Source organism: Mixophyes fleayi, chromosome 4, assembly GCF_038048845.1.
Source record: "Mixophyes fleayi isolate aMixFle1 chromosome 4, aMixFle1.hap1, whole genome shotgun sequence".
Taxonomy (NCBI): Eukaryota; Metazoa; Chordata; class Amphibia; order Anura; family Limnodynastidae; genus Mixophyes; species Mixophyes fleayi.
Genome location: NC_134405.1, coordinates 27,595,869 through 27,619,986, shown reverse-complemented (window position 1 = coordinate 27,619,986; position 24,118 = coordinate 27,595,869). Strand labels below are relative to the sequence as shown.

The following is a 24,118-nucleotide window of genomic DNA, read 5'->3' as shown; positions in this document are numbered from 1 at the left end:
TGGTTTTGGCTGTTTTTTGACATTTGAAGCAATTAGCAGATTTGAAGGCTATTTAAATAAAGTTTGTTTTAAGTGAACCAATAGAAGTGGAGAAAAAGGGTCAATATTTTGTGGTGCACGGTAGAGACCAGTCATATTTAAAATATTAATCTTTATGAATTACCAGTTTTTTGTTTTATTTTATTAAAATCAATAAAATAAAATAAAAAATTTGTATGGTGAAAAAATTATGTAAAAATTAAAAAGAAGAAATAGCTGTGTAACCTTACTTTTGATCCATTATTATAAATTTGTATTATGGTTACCCTTCTGCTCATAATAAAGATTCAACCAACAGCTGACTATGATCTAAATGACTTCATAGGGAATGAAGGTGGTGGGTTCCTAATGGCATTACCTAAATTTCTAATTGTTCAAGATCCAAAAATTCATAGAGTAAAGATATTAGTATTATAAATGATCCCTTAGATATATAAACCTTCCATTGGATCACTATAGACCTATATTGTTAGTATTGTCTTCTGTCTCTAATGCAACCTGCTTGACTCCTTAGTACTTTCTATGAATCATTAGTTAGTTGTCTATCTATTCTTGTGTATCAACTAACATTTCTAAGTTTCCTGTTACACTGTTGTTATGCAAATTGAATGTAACAGATTAGTGTGATAGCATAAATTGTTGTTGTATCTTGGATAATAAATGTATCATGCAAATAACTAGATATATTTCTCCAAACTCTAATATAGTCTGCTATATATGCTTTCATAAAATCATTACATTAGTGTAGAATTGTCAGAAGAATAAAACAAACGCGTTTTGCTGTAACTATTTTACAAGGCATTCATAGATTAGAACAAACTCACAAAATGGACATAGAAAAAAGACTGTTCAGCAACTAGTAAAACTCTCAAAATGCGATTATTCACAGAAGCTAAAAAAAATGCACTCATGTAAAACACCAGCAATATGAAAAAGAAGATTTAACAACATTGATTATTATGAAACTGACACAAGCTCAACAAGAATCCATAGTAGGATTTATAACTCTAGAATAAATGAATAAGGCCACTAAAAGAACATCAACATGCAAGATAATGGCATTGTGGGAAATAAAAATAGTGTGTTCCAAACACACGCATTTTACTTCTTTGCCTATTGTCGTTGAAAATGTATTTTGATTTGGCTTGCATGAAAGACCTTTAGGACTCCATCCTTTTGGTCTTTTTTTTTATCAATTTCCATAGATTTAATAATAATACTGTCACGAGCCGCGGCGGTACTCACAGCCGCCGCGGCTCGCTTCCTATGCCTCCCGGTGTCCCGGCCAACACCATGACGACCGGGACGTCACTTCCGCCCAACTGCCGACCGTTGCCAAGGCAACGGTCAGACGCCTCTGCAGCGCGGCGCCCCGGCAGTATAGGAAGCCGGGCGCGCACGCGCATTTGTGAGGCCAATAATTAGTTACCTGTTACGATTCCTAGTAAACTCAGCAAGCAGCCACGGAAGTATAATACATAGTAACATAGTAACATAGTAACATAGTTGATGAGGTTGAAAAAAGACACCAGTCCATCAAGTTCAACCTATTTTGGATCTCCTGCGATCCTGCACTTATATTTGAAATTAATCCAGAATAGGCAACCGCCCATCTGTTTCAATTTTGAAAATCCCCCCAGACTCAATATTGCAATCCAATTTTTACCCTATATCCACTACTATCCTTTATTTTAAATTAACGGTCGTATCCCTGGATACACCTTTCCGCTAAAAATTTGTCTAACCCTTTCTTAAACATATCTATTGAATCTGCCATCACAACCTTCCCTGGCAATGAATTCCATATCTTGACTGCCCTTACTGTAAAAAACCCCTTCCTTTGCTGGTTGTGAAATTTCCTCTCCTCTAACCTTAGGGGATGACCACGTGTCCTGTGTATGGTCCTTGGGGTAAAAAGTTCCCATGAAAGCTCTTTGTATTGACCCCTAATGTATTTGTACATAGTAATCATATCTCCCCTTAGACGCCTCTTTTCTAAAGTAAACATGCCTAAACTGGCTAACCTTTCCTCATAACTTAATGACTCCATACCCTTTATCAATTTTGTCGCCCTTCTCTGAACCCTTTCTAGTTCCAAATTATCTTTTTTATAGAGTGGTGCCCAGAACTCTACTGCATATTCAAGATGAGGTCTTACCAATGATTTATACAGTGGCAAAATTACACTGTCTTCCCTTGCATCTATGCCCCTTTTTATGCATGCCAATACTTTGTTTGCCCTTGCAGCTGCTGCTTGACATTGAGCACTATTGCTAAGTCTACTGTCTACGAGCACTCCCAAATCCTTTTCCATTATAGATTCTCCCAAATTAATTCCATTTAATTTATAGATTGCGTTCTTGTTTTTGATCCCTGAATGCATAACCTTACATTTATCTGTGTTAAACCTCATATTCCATTTAGCCGCCCAATCCTCCAGTTTATTTAAGTCTCTCTGTAGAGAAGCTACATCTTGCTCTGATTTTATTACCTTACAGAGTTTAGTGTCATCTGCAAAAATAGAAACTTTACTCTCTAAACCATCACCAAGGTCATTAATAAATATATTAAAAAGGAGTGGTCCCAGCACGGAACCTTGAGGAACTCCACTTAAGACCTTTGACCAATTAGAAAATGTTCCATTTATCACAACTCTCTGTTCCCTATTCTCTAACCAGTTTTCGATCCAAGTACAAATTTTGATTTCTAGACCCAGTTCCCTTATTTTGTAAACCAACCTCTTGTGTGGCACTGTATCAAAGGCCTTTGCAAAATCTAAGTAGACCACATCTACTGTCCTGCCCTGGTCTAAGTTCCCACTAACTTCCTCGTAGAAACTAATTAGATTAGTTTGACATGACCTATCCCTCACAAATCCATGTTGATTCCCACTAATAATTTTATTGCGTACCAAGTAATCCTGAATACTGTCCCTTAAAATACCTTCCAGTAGTTTCCCCACTATTGATGTCAGGCTTACAGGTCTATAATTCTCTGGTTGTGATCTCGTCCCCTTTTTAAACAACGGCACCACATCTGCTATTCGCCAATCCCTTGGTACTGAGCCTGATGAGATTGAATCTCTGAAAATTAAGAATAGCGGTCTAGCTATTTCCGAGTTTAATTCCATAAGGACCCTTGGGTGTATGCCATCTGGACCTGGAGCTTTATTTATCTTAATATTCTTCAGTCGCATTTGGACTTCTTCCTCTGACAACCAAGTATTAATTAATGGCATGGTTTCATTTCCATTTTTATGTATTACTCCTGCCATTTGTTCCTCTCTGGTAAATACTGAAGAAAAGAACGTGTTTAATACAAATGTCTTTATTCCAGCAAAATATATAAGCAAGGATTCAGTTCCAGGAACATGCAGGTTTTCATAAACAGGTATAACTCCCAACATAAACAGGAACAGGTGTGGCAGGAAGGTACACAGAAATAACAGGTTCCACAGAATGCTAATATAGTTTGAATGCAGGGATAATAAGGGTGAGTTACCCAATTTCAGCAAGCAAAAGTCTTGTCCAGGAACAGAGTCCAGGCAAAGTAAATGTCACAAGCAAACTTGCATAGTCCGGTAATCAGGCCAAGGTCTAAGGTAACGAGAGGTCAAGCAGTATCCAGTATTCAGGCAAGGTTCGGGGTCACAAGCAGACAAGCATAAACGGTAAACAGGCCAAGGTCACAACGGGAGATCAAATATCAGCAGAATCAAACTGGAACAGGGGGAACACAAGCAGCAGCCAGGTATACAAGGATGAACTGCACAGAGCACAGCTTGAGGCAGGTATTTAAAGCAGTGCGACAGGTGCAGTTCTAATTAGGCATAATGCAAGGTGATTAACTCCTTCAGGCATGTAGAAAAGTTCAGGAACAGAACAGCAGCACCTCTGGTGGTATAAGGTACTGCTGCTAGATACAAATAACAGGCAGAGTTGTAACATAGCCCCCCCTTTAAGGAGCGGATTCCAGACGCTCCATACAAGCTCCCTTCAGGTTTTCCTCCTCTTCTTTTTTTTTTTATGGGATCTTCCTGAAGACACAATTGGGCTCTTCTCCAAAGGAGTACAGAGAAGACCCAATTCCTCAAAAGCAAAAGAAGAATTGGCAAGTTCGTCCACTAAGTCGCTAGCATCTTCAATGAACTCACTTTCAGAGTCTGAGTCCCAGCCAAGGGTCAGGATAGGACCTTTTATTCTATTAGAAGATGGCGATTTGCCCAAAAAGCCAGTCACCAAGGTTGATGCTTGTGGAGACTGAGGTGGCATAGAGAGACCCCGATCAGGTGACTTGACTGGAGATGAAAGACATTTCTGACAGACTGTATTTACAAAGTCCATGGTGTTGTGGGTAATAGGATCATCAGATTTAAGAAGGGAAAAAGCCCAGGTCTGCGGCTCCCCTCTGAAATTCATGATAATCGTACCAACTTGGTTAAATTGGTCAGAGAAATATTCTTGAAATTCTTCAAATTGCTTCATACAAACTTGAAGGACTAAAGCAAATTGTTTCAGGTCTCCGTCAAAGAAGGCTGGAGGAGGGTCTGAAGTTTCAGAAGAAGCTTTTGGGCGTTCAGGCTCAATAGCAGACTCTGAAGAGTTCCCAGCTTGTGCCGTAGTCTCTGGAGAGTCCCCGGCTGCGACGGCAAGTTGGGCACACTTGACGGGAAGCCTGGACTGGGCACAGCACGTCGGGCTGAACCGCATGGACAGTCAACTCGGGCTGAACCGCATGGATAGGCAACATGGGCTGAACCGCATGGATAGGCAACTCGGGCTGAACCGCATGGACAGGCAACTCGGGCTTAACAGCATGGACAGGCAACTCTGGAGCGGACTGTAAGGGCAGCGTCCCCTCTGGAGTAGACTGTAAGGGCAGCGCCCCCTCTGGAGCGGACTGTAAGGGCAGCGCCCCCTCTGGAGTAGACTGTAAGGGCAGCGCCCCCTCTGGAGCAGACTGTAAGGGCAGCGCCCCCTCTGGAGCAGACTGTTAGGGCAGCGCCCCCTCTGGAAAAGACTGTAAGGGCAGCGCCCCCTCTGGAACAAACTGTAAGGGCAGCGCCCCCTCTGGAGCAGACTGTAAGGGAAGCGCCCCCTCTGGAGCAGACTGTAAGGGCAGCGCCCCTTCTGGAGCAGACTTTAAGGGCAGAGCCCCCTCTTTGACAGTCTTTAAGAGCAGCGCCCCCTCTGGAGCAGACTTTAAGGGCAGTGCCCCCTCTGGAGCTGAAGACTCGGGAGTAGAGGCAGCGGCTGAAGACTCGGGAGAAGAGGCAGTGGACTCAGGACCGGACACAGCGGACTCAGGACCGGACACAGCGGATTCAGGACCGGACACAGCGGATTCAGGACCGGACACAGCGGACTCAGGACCAGACACAGCGGCAGCGGACTCAAGGCAGAGGCTGGCACCTCGGAACAGGAGACAGAGGCTGGCACCTCGGAACAGGAGACAGAGGCTGGCACCTCGGAACAGGAGAAAATTGCAGGAGACTCAGTGCTGGCGGTAGCTGGGACTGGCACCGCAGGACAGGTGGCAACTGGAGCTGGCACCGCAGGACAGGCGGCAACTGGAACTGGCAGATTAGGCCCTATCCCAGGGAATGGATTAGGTTGAAGTAAAACAACAGGAGATGACGTGCAGAACAATCCAGGGTCTGGAGAGGAGCACACTGAAGGCTGCTCCAAAGGATGTTGTGGTCTGCGGAGCGGACAGCCTTGTAAGAAATGTTCGCCACTGGCGCAGTAGAGGCATAGTTTACCAATCCTTCCGCACCATCGTTCCTCCTCAGTGAGATGGGGACGCAGGTAGCTTGGTCGTTTAGATCCCCTAATGGTAGGGACCGCAGGCAGTACCATAGATGCAGCACCACTGTCAGAAAAAGTTCTGGGAAGATTCTCTGCGGTCTGCATGATTTCACCTGAGGAATTTGTTGCTTTAAAATCAGAATTAGTGATGAAACTACTTAACACAGCACCAGGAAGGGTTTTAAGCAGTTCTTGGAGTAGAGTGGATACCTGTATGATTTGATAGCGGAGCTGAATAATGTCCATCTGCAGTATTTGTAGTTATGGATTAAGTGACATGGTCTCAATAGCCAAACACAGAGTTCAATACAAAAATACTAGGAATCCCGGGACTAAGGAGAGGGCGTGCAATCAGCAGGCCTAGATTGTATGGCAGTTCATCATGTTACGATTCCTAGTAAACTCAGCAAGCAGCCATGGAAGTATAATACAAATGTCTTTATTCCAGCAAAATATATAAGCAAGGATTCAGTTCCAGGAACATGCAGGTTTCATAAACAGGTATAATTCCCAACATAAACATGAACAGGTGTGGCAGGAAGGTACACAGAAATAACAGGTTCCACAGAATGCTAATATAGTTTGAATGCAGGGATAATAAGGGTGAGTTACCCAATTTCAGCAAGCAAAAGTCTTGTCCAGGAACAGAGTGCAGGCAAAGTAAATGTCACAAGCAAACTTGCATAGTCCGATAATCAGGCCAAGGTCTAAGGTAACGAGAGGTCAAGCAGTATCCAGTATTCAGGCAAGGTTCGGGGTCACGAGCAGAAAAGCATAAACGGTAAACAGGCCAAGGTCACAACAGGAGATCAAATATCAGCAGAATCAAACTGGAACAGGGGGAACACAAGCAGCAGCCAGGTATACAAGGATGAACTGCACAGAGCACAGCTTGAGGCAGGTATTTAAAGCAGTGCGACAGGTGCAGTTCTAATTAGGCATAATGCAAGGTGATTAACTCCTTCAGGCATGTAGAAAAGTTCAGGAACAGAACAGCAGCACCTCTGGTGGTATAAGGTACTGCTGCTAGATACAAATAACAGGCAGAGGTGTAACATTACCACCTAGGTTTAATTACAGGCATTAGCCTGCATCTGTAGACCTCAGGGATAAGCCCTGATTGGCCTGTTAATATGGCTGGCAATTAGTCTGCAGCTGTGTATCTCCCAGGGGCAAGCCCTGATTGGTCTCTGTCTGTATTTAAGGCAATGAGGACTGCTGCCTCATTGCCGGTTATAGCTTCTGTTGCCAGTCTGCTGACCTGCTCTGTGCCTTGTTCCTGCCTGTTGGACTTTCTGCTGATTACCCGTGTATGACCCTTTGCCTGGATTTGGACTTTGCTTGTGTATCTCGTGACCCTGACCTCTGGCTCATTTACCGATTTTCCTGTCTGCTTATGACCCTTGACCTCGGCTTGTTAATAGGTATTGCTACTTGCTGCCGGCCCTTGACCTCTGCTTGGACTTTACTCCGCTTGCCTGGTTTCTCCCCAGCCGGTACACACTTCACGACCCTCTGTCAGTCTGCAGCCCAGCCTGTCCCCACTATTAGGGGCTCCAGTGAACACCTGACTGGCAGAGTAGACTCCAGGTTGTGTTGTGCCGGCTAGAGGGGTTCCTAACAGATACATGATACCATTGACTTATGATATACATAGATTTGGGAGGTCAAACTATTTAAATACCATTGAAAGACAATATTAAATGTGGAACCTGATCTAGTTGTTGAAATGGTTGGATTGTTGTTAAGGGTTAAGTTTTAATCTTTCGTGCATGAATTTAATGAGGTTCAATGTATCCTTAGAGACAAATTTTATGTTGAAGTCCTCACTCAAGATCATTTATATTTTATGATAATCTTTCTCCAATAAGACTGCACCCTGAATTGAGCTTGGTGGCAGACAACATGAGGGACAGGACAGACAATAATAGTGTGATAGTGCAGATCACACAGATAGAGCAGATCACGCAGATCACAGGCGCACAGAATGATGGGGGAAGTGTATGATGTCACATCCATTACACATTTTCATCCCGAATACTAGGGATTATTTTCATAGTTGATACGTGAAACGGTATATTTATACAATGGTATCAAGACATTTTCATTATAAGGGCAGTACCTGTGGTATGTGCAGGAGGGAAGCTAGGGTCACTTTATAGAAGTGAAGTTTGGTGCTGTCACAGTGGGGAAATAGTAGCATTTGAGTGGAGCTATCCATGTTGTTCTATGTATAGTAACTTTAGATGCTCAGGCTCGGTTCCCCAAGAACTGAACACACCCGAACTTAGCAGTTCCGAGTCGGTACTTTTGCACGCCCTCGGAATTCAAAACCATGCAAAATGTTATCGTTAAGTAGTTGGATCTCACGAGTTTTGGATTCTATAAGTACCGCCCTCTCTTGCGATCCAGCATCATTTCACAGAGGGACACAGAAGGGGTAGCACAGTTCTTGGCAGTCTCTAGTGCAATTGGGCAGTGTCATAGGTAGAAAAGAAAGAGGAGGGGTAGCAGTGGTCTTCAAAGTCTCCAGTGACATTCAGGAGAGCTCCATTGCTCCACTGCTAATTGTCATAGCTCAAATAGAAATAATAGGGCTGGCAGGAATCTGTAGTTCATTTTACGGAAGAGCTGTCACAATTTTTGGGCAATTCGTTTAGACCAGACCAAATGTCAAAATATTCTGCAGACGCATCTGCATCAACACTGGGTGTCTTGGGAAATCTCATTTTTTTCCTAGCAGCAATTTCCAGAGAAACTGAAGGAAAAGACGTCATTGTGTCAGGTACTACTTGAGCTGTCAGCTTGCTGACCAGGAGCTCATTGCAACTCTTGAGATCTGGGTCAGTTGGAAAGAAAGAGTAGACATAGCTCTTTAACCTAGGATCAAGCACAGTTGCCAAAATGTAATGATCCGATTTAAAGATGTTGATAACTCTTGGATCCTGGTAAAGCGAATAAAGTACTTAATCTACAAGTCCAACAAGATTAGCGTAATTGCTTTGTTTCATTTAATTTCCTCCTTCAATTTCTCTTGCTGCTTTTCAAAAAGTCTAATTACTCAAGCTAACAGTGTCTGCACTCTCTTCACAGGTGACTACTTTGAGTTGTTTCAGCACCTTGCACAACACGGAAAGTATTCTCCACTGCGCTGGACTAAAGTACATTCCCCCTAAATTCTATTTTTCTTGCAGCTGCTGCATTCTCCTACATGCTGTTGCAGAATCCCGAAAATGACCCTAAATATTTTGGGAGACAGACAGCATTTCCTGCATGTCATTGTCATTTTTTAAAAAGTTCTGTACCACCAAGGTGATTGTGTAAGCAAAACAGGGAACGCAATGGAATTCCCCGAGCTGTAATACTCTAACAATATTGGTGGCGTTATCAGAAATCACATATCCTCAGGAGAGTCCAAGCAGGAAAAGCCATGTTGCAATGACATCCCTTAGTTATTCAAACAGGTTGTCAGCGATATTACCTCTGACCTGCGCCTTGTTTAATCTCTGATAACCACCTCTCTCTCCCATCTTCAAGACTTCTCCTGTGCTGCTCCCCACTTATTGAATTCCCTACCAAGCTCAATCAGACTTTCCCACAGCCTTTAAATCTTTTTATGCTCTTTGAAAACCCATCTCTTTTTTAGAGGTGACCTTATCCTTGATAACACTATTCACACTAATGCACCCTCACAACTATCCCAATCTCCACTCTGAGCCACACTCGCTTCTCTTGTTTCAGCTGTGCCCTCTTCCCTTTAGAATGTAAGCTCTCTTAGTTTTCATGTCTCCATTTATTTTGTCTGCCTTGTCTGTTGTTGTTTTACGTATGTCTTGTTTTATGTATGCCCCTGTCTTCCAGGGGCGGGCTGGGGGACATCTGCCCCCCGGGCCGCTCAGTCTAACCGCTGTTTGAGCTGGCCACCCCCCCATGGATGCAAGCAGTGCCGTCCGCTTAAACTGAATAATACCAGTGGCGCACAGGCGGCCGCATCACATGACACTCGATGCGGTCACATCACAGGCGGCCGCATCGGGTGTCATGTGATGCAGCCGCCTGTGCGCCCCCCGGGCTGAAATTTGACAGCCCGCTTCTGCTGTCTTCCTTACTGTACGGTGCTGTGGAGCACTCTGGTGCCTTACAAATCTACGATAATAATAATATTAATAATAATGATAATAATAATAATTAATAATAATATGCCTCTTAGTGAAGCAAATAATACACAGAGTAGCCTGCCTCTGAAAACTGGGACGTTCTTGCGTACATGCTGCTGCTGTCCCTGCTGGTTAACGTGAATCACCAACCCAGTGGGCTGTCACAATCATATAATCTTTAGTTTGCCCAGTTCCGCTTGTCCACATATCTGAGGTTAAATGTACAGTGGGTAGAATGGCATTTTGTAGCCCAATAATTACATTTTTATGAACCTTCTGGTAGAGGTGAGGAATAGCTTTTCTAGTAAAATGGTGTTGTGATGGAATTTGGTAACAGGGACAGAAGACCTCAAGTAACTGTCTAAAACCCGCTGCATTAATAGTGGATATTGGACGCAGATCTAATACTAGCATAGTGGCCATGGCGCCTGTGATCCCCTTTGCGACTGGGTGACAGCTGTCATACTTGCTTCCTCTTGCAAAGAATTGTTTAACAGTCAATTGTTGCAATCTACTAGTAGTCTTCTTCTTGGTCTACTTCTGGGTTGAAGATCCACCCCCAGCAGCAGGATCAGCAGCAGTGGGCCTAATGCTCAAGGATTCTTCTGAGGAGTCCTGGATAGGGGAGGAGTCATCTCGCCTTAGAAACTTTAATGCAGGTCTAACTCCGATCACTTGTGAGGATATTGATGATGAAGGTGTTGGTGGTGTCGTTTGCAGGTGTTGGGAGAAGGGATGTAGCTGATGCTGGACTGCTTGTAGTTATTTTTTAGCATAAGTTTCAGATTTTCACAAAAGCTTTTCATGAACTTGCCTCAAATGGTGCAACATGGATGAAGTTCCCAAATGACTATTGCTTTACAAACGCTACAAATGGCTAGACAACTGTTGTCAGGATTTGGGTAAAAATAATTCCACTCATAAGAGTTGATTTTTGGTCTTATTCCCAGGCATGACAATGGCCTTCTTTTTATCACTGGCAAGAACTGCTGCAATCTTTGTTGGAAAGTGTATGAAAATAATATTGTGACCTGTGAGGTGGTCAAAATTGACTGCAAATGACTTGAAATTAGTGTAATTGAGGTTAATAATAATGTGGGTGGAAAAAAAGCAAAATTATGTGATTTTAGAAAAAAAAAATAAAAATAAAAAAAATAATCCAAAACCAAAACCAAAACCAAAACACAAAGTTAATCCAGATCTAAAACCAAAACCAGAACACGGGGGTTAGTGAACATCTCTAATAGTAATACCACAACACTGATAGGTGGCTGGAGAAAAAAACTAGAATATGTACTGGATGAGCTGCCGATTTATTGTAAACAAGGAAAATCAACTGACGTTCTCCCATATTTTTAGGCACTCTTACGTTTATCTGTCCTATAATTCAGTGACAGCAACACTCCTGCCGCTTCTCTCCAATCTCTCTGGTGGTGATTTCTCCCAATGTCCCAACTGTCTCTTGGTCTGGTGAAGACACCTCCTGGTGTCTCCTCTCTAACACCGCTAGCAGCCCTAGAAGTCAATGAGTTACCGTGCAGTCTCTTGATTCTGGCAGTGCTCTACAGTCTCTCTTAGAGCAAGCTGTCTGTATAGAGCAGGATATTGTAAGGTCCCTAAATGGAGAGGTGCCTCACAGGGCGACTAACTCCTAGTGCCTCCGAATTAACCACGATCCGCGTGGATGACTGGATCCTACCTCGGTCCCGGATTGGGGGGGTTTCTCCAGACGCCCGCAGATAACACCTAAGAGGGAGAACGGAGTTAAACCGCGCCTACCAGGTAAGGGCTGTCCGAGAATACGGCAACGAACAAGGACACTCTCAGTCCAAGCCCACTTGCCGCCTCCTCGCTTTTGCTCTTGCCAAGACGCGGGGGACTACAGGCACTTAAGACCAAGACTAGTCCGAGGACTAATCCCGCCTCAAGTACCTCACACACCTGTCGGTGAGGGCCTAACCGAAAGGGGAATCGAGCGTAATACTCACCGGGACACTCCCACTTCCGATCCGGTTCTCCTGCACCTTCCCGACACCTGCGGATGACAAGGACACACAGCCTCCCTCTGCACTGTCAGTGAGACTAAGATGGCACCCACAGAACTGGACTGACTACAACAGCAACCCGACCCTAACAACGTTCTAATGGTCGGCAACGCAACTAAGTCAAACCACTATGACTAACTAGGTGTGGTGCACTAATGGAACTGCTCACTTACACACTACGGGGAACACCAGCCGGTGTTCACGGACTAAACCGGAGGGCGGTTCCTAACCCCCTCACCCAGGTCGTACCAAGAAGCTGCCTTCTTGCTATGGGGTCACCCACAGACCCTAAGGACCGGTTCTTTAAGCCTGGCTGAGGTTCAGGGGAACAGCACACTAACCCGCGGGCCGACTGCCGCACGGAACAGCCGATCGAATTAAACCGCCCGACTGCCTGTACTCGGGTATCTCACACGTGTCCCTACGTCCGGAACCACAGGTCCACTTGCACGGAACCGGCCTTGAGGACCCTCATTCAGAACCACGGCCGCCCCTGGAACTGCCTCAAGGTGTGCTGCACTGCCACCAACTCACTCAGCCACCCCCTCTGGGTACCAGTGTGACCCCGGGGACCTAAGGGACAGGAAAACTACGTGTGTTCTCCCCTGACTATGTGTATGCTGGTAACTACACTTGTCCCCACAGCACGGGTTAGCACAGGAAAACACAGGAACAAGAGCCTACCTTTAATGGGGGCCTGACGTCTTGCCCCTGGACACAATTACGTAGCACACCCAAAATACTGTAATTCAACAATACCCGCCGCACAGACAGAATACAATATACAGTACTTTGTAAGCTACTTACCAGAGCACACCGCTGCTAGCCAACCAGCCGGTTGCTACAGCACCACAGGAGCCTCCGCTCTACTGTACCTCCTAACTACGTGTGCTCACCTCACACAGGACCGCGCCCACACTCACGAGGCTCCCACGCCTCTACCTCACCACCTCCAGGGCCTTTTACCCTGCTACCTAGGGGTCCTAGCCCCTGCCTACCGAGGCCTGCGGCCTCCCTAACTAACTGAGGGCCTTGTGCCCTTTATAGCCTACGGGCTACCAGCCTTTACTCAGGCCCTCTGGCCTTCCTATGGCCTCTAGGCCACTAACTACCTAAGGGCCTTGTGCCCTTTTATACCTGGGGCTCTCACGCCCCCTGTCTAACTAACAGGGCCTTGTGCCCTTTATAGACAAGTAATATGGCCTACTGGCCCACTAACTCGTAGGGCCTAGTGCCCAGGTCCCTGGGCCTTGCGCCCCTAATGTACTTCTTCCCCACGGGCCTTATCCCCGACCGTGGCCCTGGGCCTAGTGCCCGACTTTATGGGGTGTGCTGCGGGCGTGGGTCCGGGAGAGAGGTTGCCCGGCAAGGGCCTTACCTGGTGCTGTCTTCGGGGAGCTTCTCCTGGACTCCTTCTCCGTCTACCGCTGCTTCCACGCTCGGCCGCCGGCTTCTGGGCTTGATCACGCCGGTCTTCAGGCAGCAGAGGCGCTCTTAGCCCTAACAAGGGCTCTCTGCCGCCACTGCTGGTCTCCGCTGGCTCCTTCTCTTCTGGTCTTGATCCCGCAGCTCTCCGCGACACGTCTTGCTGGTTCTCTCTCCGCCGATGAACTGCCCATGCCGGCGCGCACGCCACGTGATGACATGGCGGGTCCGGATTGGCCCACCGCCATTTTTCATTTTTAAATGGCCGGGAGGTGAGCCCTGATTGGCTCACCGTCCCGGCTGAACCGAGGGAACCGCCGCCGTCCGAGGAACGACGACGGCCCCGGACAGGTAAGCCCTCCACAATATCACTACATGTACTCTGATCCATTCTCTAATCCTCCCTTATCTAGCAGTGTGCAGATCCACAAGTGCAGTCTACCTGGTGCAACATTCTGGAGCCTGTCCATCTGATGCAGGGCAATGATGGATGAACTGCTAGAGGAGCTCAGGGTCCTTGCACTGTTGTTTGGGGTCTTTGTGTAAGTACTGGGGTTTGGGCTTACACTCCTCTCTGCATGGCTACATCTAAAAGGATTTAGATACTAATCTCACTTTTCTGTTCAGGACATACACAGCATGTAGTGGAAGGCAGGTGGTGGCAGAGATTATGTGCCTCCTTAGTTTGTTTTACTCATGGAATACTGAATGGACAGGAGTTGAGAGCAAAAAATATTTTGTTGAGAGAGAGACATCAATATCGAGTATATTATTTAGAAGTACTTTGGCGTCTCTCCAGAAACCCAATAGTTTGGCACACCCCATCACATAGGCAGGATCCTGGAGATGAAGATCTTCTTCAGCATCTGTCTGTAGTATCAGACACATTTTGAACAGCCTTGTGGGAGCATAATACTACCGGTACAAGAGTTTATATGGGTTTTTTTTTTTTTCATTTTAATGCATATAGAACTACTTACTACGTTTTACTAGATTTCTCTCCACAATATCTGTTTTCCACTTTAGATTGTGTGGATCTTTTTTGATGTATATGGGAATTTGAGTTCTTTATATACTGTGGGTATAAGGCCCACCAGTGGATTACTGCTTTAAGCTTATGAGGGGGCATACTGCATTATTGGTGCTTCAGTGAGTTATCGAACTACCTGAGCTGTAAATATAAATGATTACACAAAATTGATAGGTAGAACCTTTGGTTTCATGCTCCAGAAGTATTAAATACTAGGGAATTGTGGAAGCCCACTTAGCAGTCCTGTCAAAACCCAACAGAAACCCAGAAGAATGTTCTAACTGCATCCTTTATCACTCCTGAACTATATGCCAAAGTTATCGGTCCTGACTTTATAAACCCAGTCCAGAAGGGCAAGGATAATGCATCCAAGGTGTCATGAGAGCCGGATAGTGGGAATGGTCTTGATCTCTGCTTGAGTGACAACTTACCCCCAGAGAGGTGCAGAGTCTAACGGAAGAGAGGTATTCAACAGGGATTCCCGCAAGGCAATATGGTCTTACCTGCTCTCAACCGCAGGTTGCGGTCCTCTAGGGGGCACAGAGCAGATAATTCGGAGAACCACCAAGTAACTGTAAGGCAGAATGGAATGTAGCCCAGGTATATGGAAATTCAGGAACTGGACGGATACTGTGTGATGATCAGCAGTATAGCCACGAGTCTTGATAGCGGAGTCAGCTGAGCAGGTAGTACTGCAAAGTGATGAGCTGCAGGACTCAGAAGGACTGAGATATACACAAGTGTAGTAATTCAGGAACAGGACAGATGCTGAGCGAAGCACTATAGTCACAGGTCTTTGCAGCAGATTAGGCTGAACAGGCTGAACAGGTGTAGCTGTGAAGTGTTGAGCTGCAGAGAGCAGAAGTGCTGAGATCCACACAAGTGCTATAACTCTGGAACAGGGCCGGTGATGAGCGATGAACTGCAGTGAAGTTACAGGTCTAGACTGTGGAATAAGCTTAACAGGTAATGCTTCCTATCAGGTAGGGAGACCTGATGATCTGACACTCATGGAAAGGAGGAGGACCCTTATAAAGGGAATTGACTGGTGATTATCCAATCACTGCGGAGCAGAGGTTTTAAAGGTTCTCGGGGTTGCGCATGTGCAGAATAGTTGGCAAAATGGCGTCTGAGGATAGAGGAACACCAGGCTGTACAGCAGATAGCAATAACCAAGGGAAACCAATGTACTTAAGGATCAGAATGAAACTAAACTGGTGAGATGCGTGATACAAGGGTTTAGGCAGGGGTGGATTGGCCATTACCCTTACCGGGAAGCTTCCCGGGAGGCAGGTGGCCTAACGAGGCCGCCTGGAGGCTGCCTTCTTTTTTTTTTTTTTTTCTGTGTCACCCGTCACGGTCGGAAGGAGGGTAACAATCCAAAAATTGGTGGTCAGTGGTAAGCACCAGGCAGCCTCACGCATCACGAGGCTGCCTGATGCTACAGCACTGTGGTTCATACAGCACTGTGCCCCGGTCAGACAGCCAGCACAGTGGCGTAGTGGTTAGCATGTCTGCCTCACAGCACTGGGGTCATGAGTTCAATTCCCGACCATGGCCCTATCTGTGTGGAGTTTGTATGTTCTCCCTGTGTTTGCGTGGGTTTCCTCCGGGTGCTCCGGTTTCCTCCCACACTCCAAAAACATACTGGTAGGTTAATTGGCTGCAATAAAAAAAAAAAAATTGACCCTAGTCTCTCTCTCTGTCTGTCTGTCTGTGTGTGAGTGCGTGTCTATAGTAGGGAATTTAGACTGTAAGCTCCAATGGGGCAGGGACTGATGTGAATGAGTTCTCTGTACAGCGCTGCGGAATTAGTGGCGCTATATAAATAAATGATGATGATGATGATGATGATGTCTGTCTGATCAGGTCTGCATTGCAACGCTGCAGAGCGCGTCGGCCATCGATACTTAAGGTAAGTGAGAGGGGCTACATCTGGGATAACTATATGTGAGGAGGCTATATCTGGGAAAACTATATGTGAGGGGGCTATATCTGGGAATAATATATGTGAGGAGGCTACATCTTGGAAAACTATATGTGAGGGGGCTATATCTGGGAAAACTATATGTGAGGGGGTTACATCTGGGAAAACTATATGTGGTGGGGCTACATCTGGTAAAACTTTATGTGAGGGGGCTTTATCTGGGAAAACTATATGTGAGTAGGCTACATCTTGGAAAACTATATGTGTGGGGGCTATATCTGGGAAAACTATATGTGAGGAGGCTACATCTTGGAAAACTATATGTGAGGGGGCTATATCTGGGAAAACTATATGTGAGGAGACTACATCTTGGAAAACTATATGTGTGGGGGCTATATCTGGGAAAACTATATGTGAGGAGGCTACATCTCGGAAAACTATATGTGAGGGGGCTATATCTGGGAAAACTATATGTGAGGGGGCTATATCTGGGAAAACTATATGTGAGGAGACTACATCTTGGAAAACTATATGTGAGGGGGCTATATCTGGGAAAACTATATGTGAGGGGGCTACATCTTGGAAAACTATATGTGAGGGGGCTATATCTGGGAAAACTATATGTGAGGGGGCTACATCTTGGAAAACTATATGTGAGGGGGCTATATCTGGGAAAACTATATGTGAGGGGGCTACATCTTGGAAAACTATATGTGAGGGGGCTATATCTGGGAAAACTATATGTGAGGAGGCTACATCTTGGAAAACTATATGTGAGGGGGTTATATCTGGGAAAACTATATGTGAGGAGACTACATCTTGGAAAACTATATGTGAGGGGGCTATATCTGGGAAAACTATATGTGAGGGGGCTACATCTTGGAAAACTATATGTGAGGGGGCTATATCTGGGAAAACTATATGTGAGGGGGCTACATCTTGGAAAACTATATGTGAGGGGGCTATATCTGGGAAAACTATATGTGAGGGGGCTACATCTTGGAAAACTATATGTGAGGGGGCTATATCTGGGAAAACTATATGTGAGGAGGCTACATCTTGGAAAACTATATGTGAGGGGGCTATATCTGGGAAAACTATATGTGAGGAGACTACATCTTGGAAAACTATATGTGTGGGGGCTATATCTGGGAAAACTATATGTGAGGAGGCTACATCTTGGAAAACTATATGTGAGGGGGCTATATCTGGGAAAACTATATGTGAGGGGGCTATATCTGGGAAAACTATATGTGAGGAGACTACATCTTGGAAAACTATATGTGAGGGGGCTATATCTGGGAAAACTATATGTGAGGGGGCTACATCTGGGAAAACTATATGTGAGGGGGCTATATCTGGGAAAACTATATGTGAGGGGGGTACATCTGGGAAAACTATATGTGAGGGGGCTACATCTGGGAAAACTATATGTGAGGAGACTATATCTGGGAAAACTATATGTGAGGGGGCTATATCTGGGAAAACTATATGTGAGGGGGCTACATCTGGTAAAACTATATGTGAGGGGGCTATATCTGGGAAAACTATATGTGAGGGGGCTACATCTGGGAAAACTATATGTGAGGGGGCTATATCTGTGAAAACTATATGTGAGGGGGCTACATCTTGGAAAACTATATGTGAGGGGGCTATATCTGGGAAAACTGTATGTGAGGAGGCTACATGTGGGAAAACTATATGTGAGGAGGCTACATGTGGGAAAACTATATGTGAGGAGGCTATATCTGGGAAAACTATATGTGAGGAGGCTATATCTGGGAAAACTACATGTGAGGGGGCTGCATCTGGGAAAACTATATGTGAGGAGGCTATATCTGTGAAAACTATATGTGAGGGGGCTATATCTGGGAAAACTATATGTGAGGGGGCTATATCTGGGAACACTATATGTGAGGAGGCTATATCTGGGAAAACTGTATGTGAGGGGGCTATATCTGTGAAAACTATATGTGAGGGGGCTATATCTGGGAAAACTATATGTGAGGGGGCTACATCTGGGAATACTATATGTGAGGAGGCTATATCTGTGATAACTATATGTGAGGGGGCTATATCTGGGAAAACTATATGTGGGGGGCTACATCTGGGAAAACTTTATGTGAGGGGGGCTATATATGGGAAAACTATATGTGAGGGGGCTACATCTGGGAAAACTATATGTGAGGGGGCTACATCTGGGATAACTGTATGTGAGGGGGCTATATCTGGGAAAACTATATCTAAGGAGGCTATATCTGGGAAAACTGTATGTGAGGAGGCTATATCTGGGAAAACTATATGTGAGGAGGCTATATCTGGGAAAACTATATGTAAGGGGGCTACATCTGGGAAAACTATATGTGAGGGGGCTACATCTGGGAAAACTATATGTGAGGGGGCTATATCTGGGAACACTATATGTGAGGAGGCTACATGTGGGAAAACTATATGTGAGGAGGCTATATCTGGGAAAACTATATGTGAGGGGGCTATATCTTGGAAAACTATATGTGAGGAGGCTATATCTGGGAAAACTATATGTGAGGGGGCTATATCTTGGAAAACTATATGTGAGGAGGCTATATCTGGGAAAACTATATGTGAGGGGGCTACATCTGGGAAAACTATATGTGAGGAGGCTATATCTGGGAAAACTATATGTGAGGAGGCTATATCTGTGAAAACTACATGTGAGGAGGCTATATCTGGGAAAACTATATGTGAGGAGGCTATATCTGGGAAAACTGTATGTGAGGAGGCTACATGTGGGAAAACTATATGTGAGGAGGCTATATCTGGGAAAACTATATGTGAGGAGGCTATATCTGGGAAAACTACATGTGAGGGGGCTGCATCTGGGAAAACTATATCTGAGGAGGCTATATCTGGGAAAACTGTATGTGAGGAGGCTATATCTGGGAAAACTATATGTGAGGAGGCTATATCTGGGAAAACTGTATGTGAGGAGGCTACATGTGGGAAAACTATATGTGAGGAGGCTATATCTGGGAAAACTATATGTGAGGGGGCTATATCTTGGAAAACTATATGTGAGGGTTCTATATCTGGGAAAACTGTATGTGAGGAGGCTACATGTGGGAAAACTATATGTGAGGAGGCTACATGTGGGAAAACTATATGTGAGGAGGCTATATCTGGGAAAACTATATGTGAGGAGGCTATATCTGGGAAAACTACATGTGAGGGGGCTGCATCTGGGAAAACTATATGTGAGGAGGCTATATCTGTGAAAACTATATGTGAGGGGGCTATCTCTGGGAAAACTATATGTGAGGGGGCTATATCTGGGAAAACTGTATGTGAGGGGGCTATATCTGTGAAAACTATATGTGAGGGGGCTATATCTGGGAAAACTATATGTGAGGGGGCTATATCTGGGAAAACTATATGTGAGGAGGCTACATCTGGGAAAACTATATGTGAGGAGGCTACATCTGTGAAAACTATATGTGAGGGGGCTATATCTGGGAAAACTACATGTGAGGGGGCTGCATCTGGGAAAACTATATGGGAGGAGGCTATATCTGTGAAAACTATATGTGAGGGGGCTATATCTGGGAAAACTATATGTGAGGGGGCTATATCTGGGAAAACTATATGTGAGGAGGCTACATCTTGGAAAACTATATCTGAGGGGACTATATCTGGGAAAACTATATGTGAGGGGGCTACATCTGGGAAAACTGTATGTGAGGGGGCTACATCTGGGAAAACTATATGTGAGTAGGCTACATCTTGGAAAACTATATGTGAGGGGGCTATATCTGGGAAAACTGTATGTGAGGGGGCTACATCTTGGAAAACTATATGTGAGGGGGCTATATCTGGGAAAACTATATGTGAGGGGGCTACATCTGGGAAAACTGTATGTGAGGGGGCTACATCTTGGAAAACTATATGTGAGGGGGCTACATCTTGGAAAACTATATGTGAGGGGGCTATATCTGGGAAAACTATATGTGAGGGGGCTACATCTTGGAAAACTATATGTGAGGGGGCTATATCTGGGAAAACTATATGTGAGGGGGTTATATCTGGGAAAACTATATGTGAGGGGGCTATATCTGGGAAAACTATATGTGAGGAGGCTGTATCTGGGAAAACTGTATGTGAGGGGGCTACATCTTGGAAAACTAAATGTGAGGGGGCTACATGTGGGAAAACTGTATGTGAGGGGGCTACATCTGGGAAAACTATATGTGAGGAGGCTACATCTTGGAAAACTATATGTGAGGGGGCTATATCTGGGAAAACTGTATGTGAGGGGGCTACATCTTGGAAAACTATATGTGAGGGGGCTACATGTGAGAAAACTATATGTGAGGGGGCTACATCTGGGAAAACTGTATGTGAGGGGGCTACATCTTGGAAAACTATATGTGAGGGTGCTACATCTTGGAAAACTATATGTGAGGGGGCTATATCTGGGAAAACTATATGTGAGGGGGCTACATCTTGGAAAACTATATGTGAGGGGGCTATATCTGGGAAAACTATATGTGAGGGGGCTATATCTGGGAAAACTATATGTGAGGGGGCTATATCTGGGAAAACTATATGTGAGGGGGCTATATCTGGGAAAACTATATGTGAGGGGGCTATATCTGGGAAAACTATATGTGAGGGGGCTATATCTGGGAAAACTATATGTGAGGGGGCTATATCTGGGAAAACTATATGTGAGGAGGCTATATCTGGGAAAACTGTATGTGAGGGGGCTACATCTTGGAAAACTATATGTGAGGGGGCTACATGTGGGAAAACTGTATGTGAGGGGGCTACATCTGGGAAAACTGTATGTGAGGGGGCTACATCTTGGAAAACTATATGTGAGGGTGCTACATCTTGGAAAACTATATGTGAGGGGGCTATATCTGGGAAAACTATATGTGAGGGGGCTACATCTTGGAAAACTATATGTGAGGGGGCTATATCTGGGAAAACTATATGTGAGGGGGCTATATCTGGGAAAACTATATGTGAGGGGGCTATATCTGGGAAAACTATATGTGAGGGGGCTATATCTGGGAAAACTATATGTGAGGGGGCTATATCTGGGAAAACTATATGTGAGGGGGCTATATCTGGGAAAACTATATGTGAGGGGGCTATATCTGGGAAAACTATATGTGAGGAGGCTATATCTGGGAAAACTGTATGTGAGGGGGCTACATCTTGGAAAACTATATGTGAGGGGGCTACATGTGGGAAAACTGTATGTGAGGGGGCTACATCTGGGAAAACTATATGTGAGGAGGCTACATCTTGGAAAACTATATGTGAGGGGGCTATATCTGGGAAAACTGTATGTGAGGGGGCTACATCTTGGAAAACTATATGTGAGGGGGCTACATGTGGGAAAACTATATGTGAGGGGGCTACATCTGGGAAAACTGTATGTGAGGGGGCTACATCTTGGAAAACTATATGTGAGGGGGCTACATCTTGGAAAACTATATGTGAGGGGGCTATATCTGGGAAAACTATATGTGAGGGGGCTACATCTTGGAAAACTATATGTGAGGGGGCTATATCTGGGAAAACTATATGTGAGGGGGCTATATCTGGGAAAACTATATGTGAGGGGGCTATATCTGGGAAAACTATATGTGAGGAGGCTATATCTGGTAAAACTGTATGTGAGGGGGCTACATCTTGGAAAACTATATGTGAGGGGGCTACATGTGGGAAAACTATATGTGAGGGGGCTACATCTGGGAAAACTGTATGTGAGGGGGCTACATCTGGGAAAACTATATGTGAGGGGGCTACAGCTTTTTCCCTGCATTGCTTTAGAAATGACCCACTGTGTATTAAGTCATCACATCTAGGTTTTCCTAAATGTTTTCCCAACCAAATTCCAAGTTCTAAATCCCACCTACTTTTGTGTTGGCCCCACCTACATTTGAGTTGGCCCCACCCATAAGAGGCCACTTCAATAATTTTTCCCAGGGCCACTTTAAGTTCCCAATCGGCCCCTGGGTTTGGGTACGTTTTTCTGAGTACCACAACCCCGACAACCAGGATACCTACAAATAAACACAGATTTGAAAAAAAACTACATCAATATAAACAGACTTGCCTACAAAGCAATGCTGCACATTTCCGATGGGTGGGTGATGCTGACCGCAAATAATTACGAAAGACAGAGGTCTCCGGCACTTCAGTTCCGCGTCACTGAACAGTCCGACCTAGATAATTTGGCGGGGTCCCGACATTGCCGGTTTAAATGAAGAGTTATCTAGGTCGCACTGTTCAGTGATGCAGAACTGAAGTGCCGGAGACCTCTGTCTTCGGAATTACTTGCAGTCAGCACTTGCGGTCAGCATCATCCACCCATCGGAAATGTGCAGCGTTGCTTTGTAGGCAAGTCTGTTTATATTTATGTATTTTTATTTTCTAATCTGTGTTTTTTTGTAGGTATCCTGGTTGTCGGGGTTGTGGTAATCGTTTTTACGATTACCACCGGATACAAGGTCATAAATTTTATAGATAGAGCCGAAACACTTATTATGTTCTCAACCTGATCTAGATATACGCTAAATTATATATCAGTTAAAAACAGCTTACTCTTACTTTGAAAAGATAGTAGGAGGGGAGACACCTAGACCTCGCTTGCTATCCCTGTTATACAAAATGTACAGTTAATACCATTCACAACCTCACTCCCAGGTCAACATGTAATTGGCTAAGAGAGAGAATTGGGAATTACCAAATCTCTTGAATTTGCATACATTTTCTTGACATTTTGACTTTAGAAACTAACTACATCTTTTTATATATGGTATAAAGGACCAAGGTGCACTTATGGAATCTTCCTCTCGATAAGCCATAAATGTCGGAGGTCTGGTGGCCAAAGTTCACATTCTACATATTTAGATAGATTGTCCTTTAATGAAACCTGAAATCTGAACCTCTACTCCTTACTCATATGTTGAACTCTGCTAGGGGAAAATGTAAAATGTATAAAAATGACTCCACCTTCAGCAGACCAATGTTCTACCAAGCTCACAAATGTAATGCTCACAAGTCATCTCACCTACATTCATATGGTCGACATGTTTTAACATCAAGTTTATTGTCTAATTATTCTCTTTCACTTGCTTAAATGCAACAGGACTCTAGGGGGGGGGGGGATTCAATTAATGAAGTGTCTTTTGCGATTTGCTCTTGAGCGCACTTCCAGTTAATTCTCCTCTTATTTCTGCTCACACCTCCATGAGCTCAAAATTTTTAAAAGGCGCTAAACTAAGAGAAGCTTTTAGTATGTAAGATCCGATTAGAACAGTGGTGAGCATTGTCTCCTCTTTTCTCATGTATGTGCTCTTTGTGTTTACTCTAGTTCAGCTCTTCCCATTTATACTGCAACCAGTCCCCTTTTTTCTTAGTCCTATAACCCATAACAATTAAGTGAGTGACAAATTGTACTGTAGGATAGGCTGGAAACAGACATTATGCTTTCTCCCGGTTACCCTTCTTCTTCTTTACTACTTTACCTGACCCCACCCCAAATCTCCTCCTTATTCCTCATTTTTTTACGGAGGTCATGGTGTGGTTCACAGTTCGACATCCAGAATGAGACTCAATAATTATGTAGGAATGTTCTGAATCACCTGAACAAATTGCTATATTGATTCCCCCATACATCCCTTACTTTTTGACCT

General features: G+C 44.7%; 1 protein-coding gene across 4 annotated transcripts in view; it reads right to left on the bottom strand.

Annotated features, from left to right (window-relative positions):
• The window catches only part of LOC142151143 (NXPE family member 3-like), a 42,568-nt gene that overhangs the window by 8,562 nt on the left and 9,888 nt on the right, over window positions 1–24,118 (bottom strand). The gene's annotated exons all lie outside the window — the stretch shown is intronic.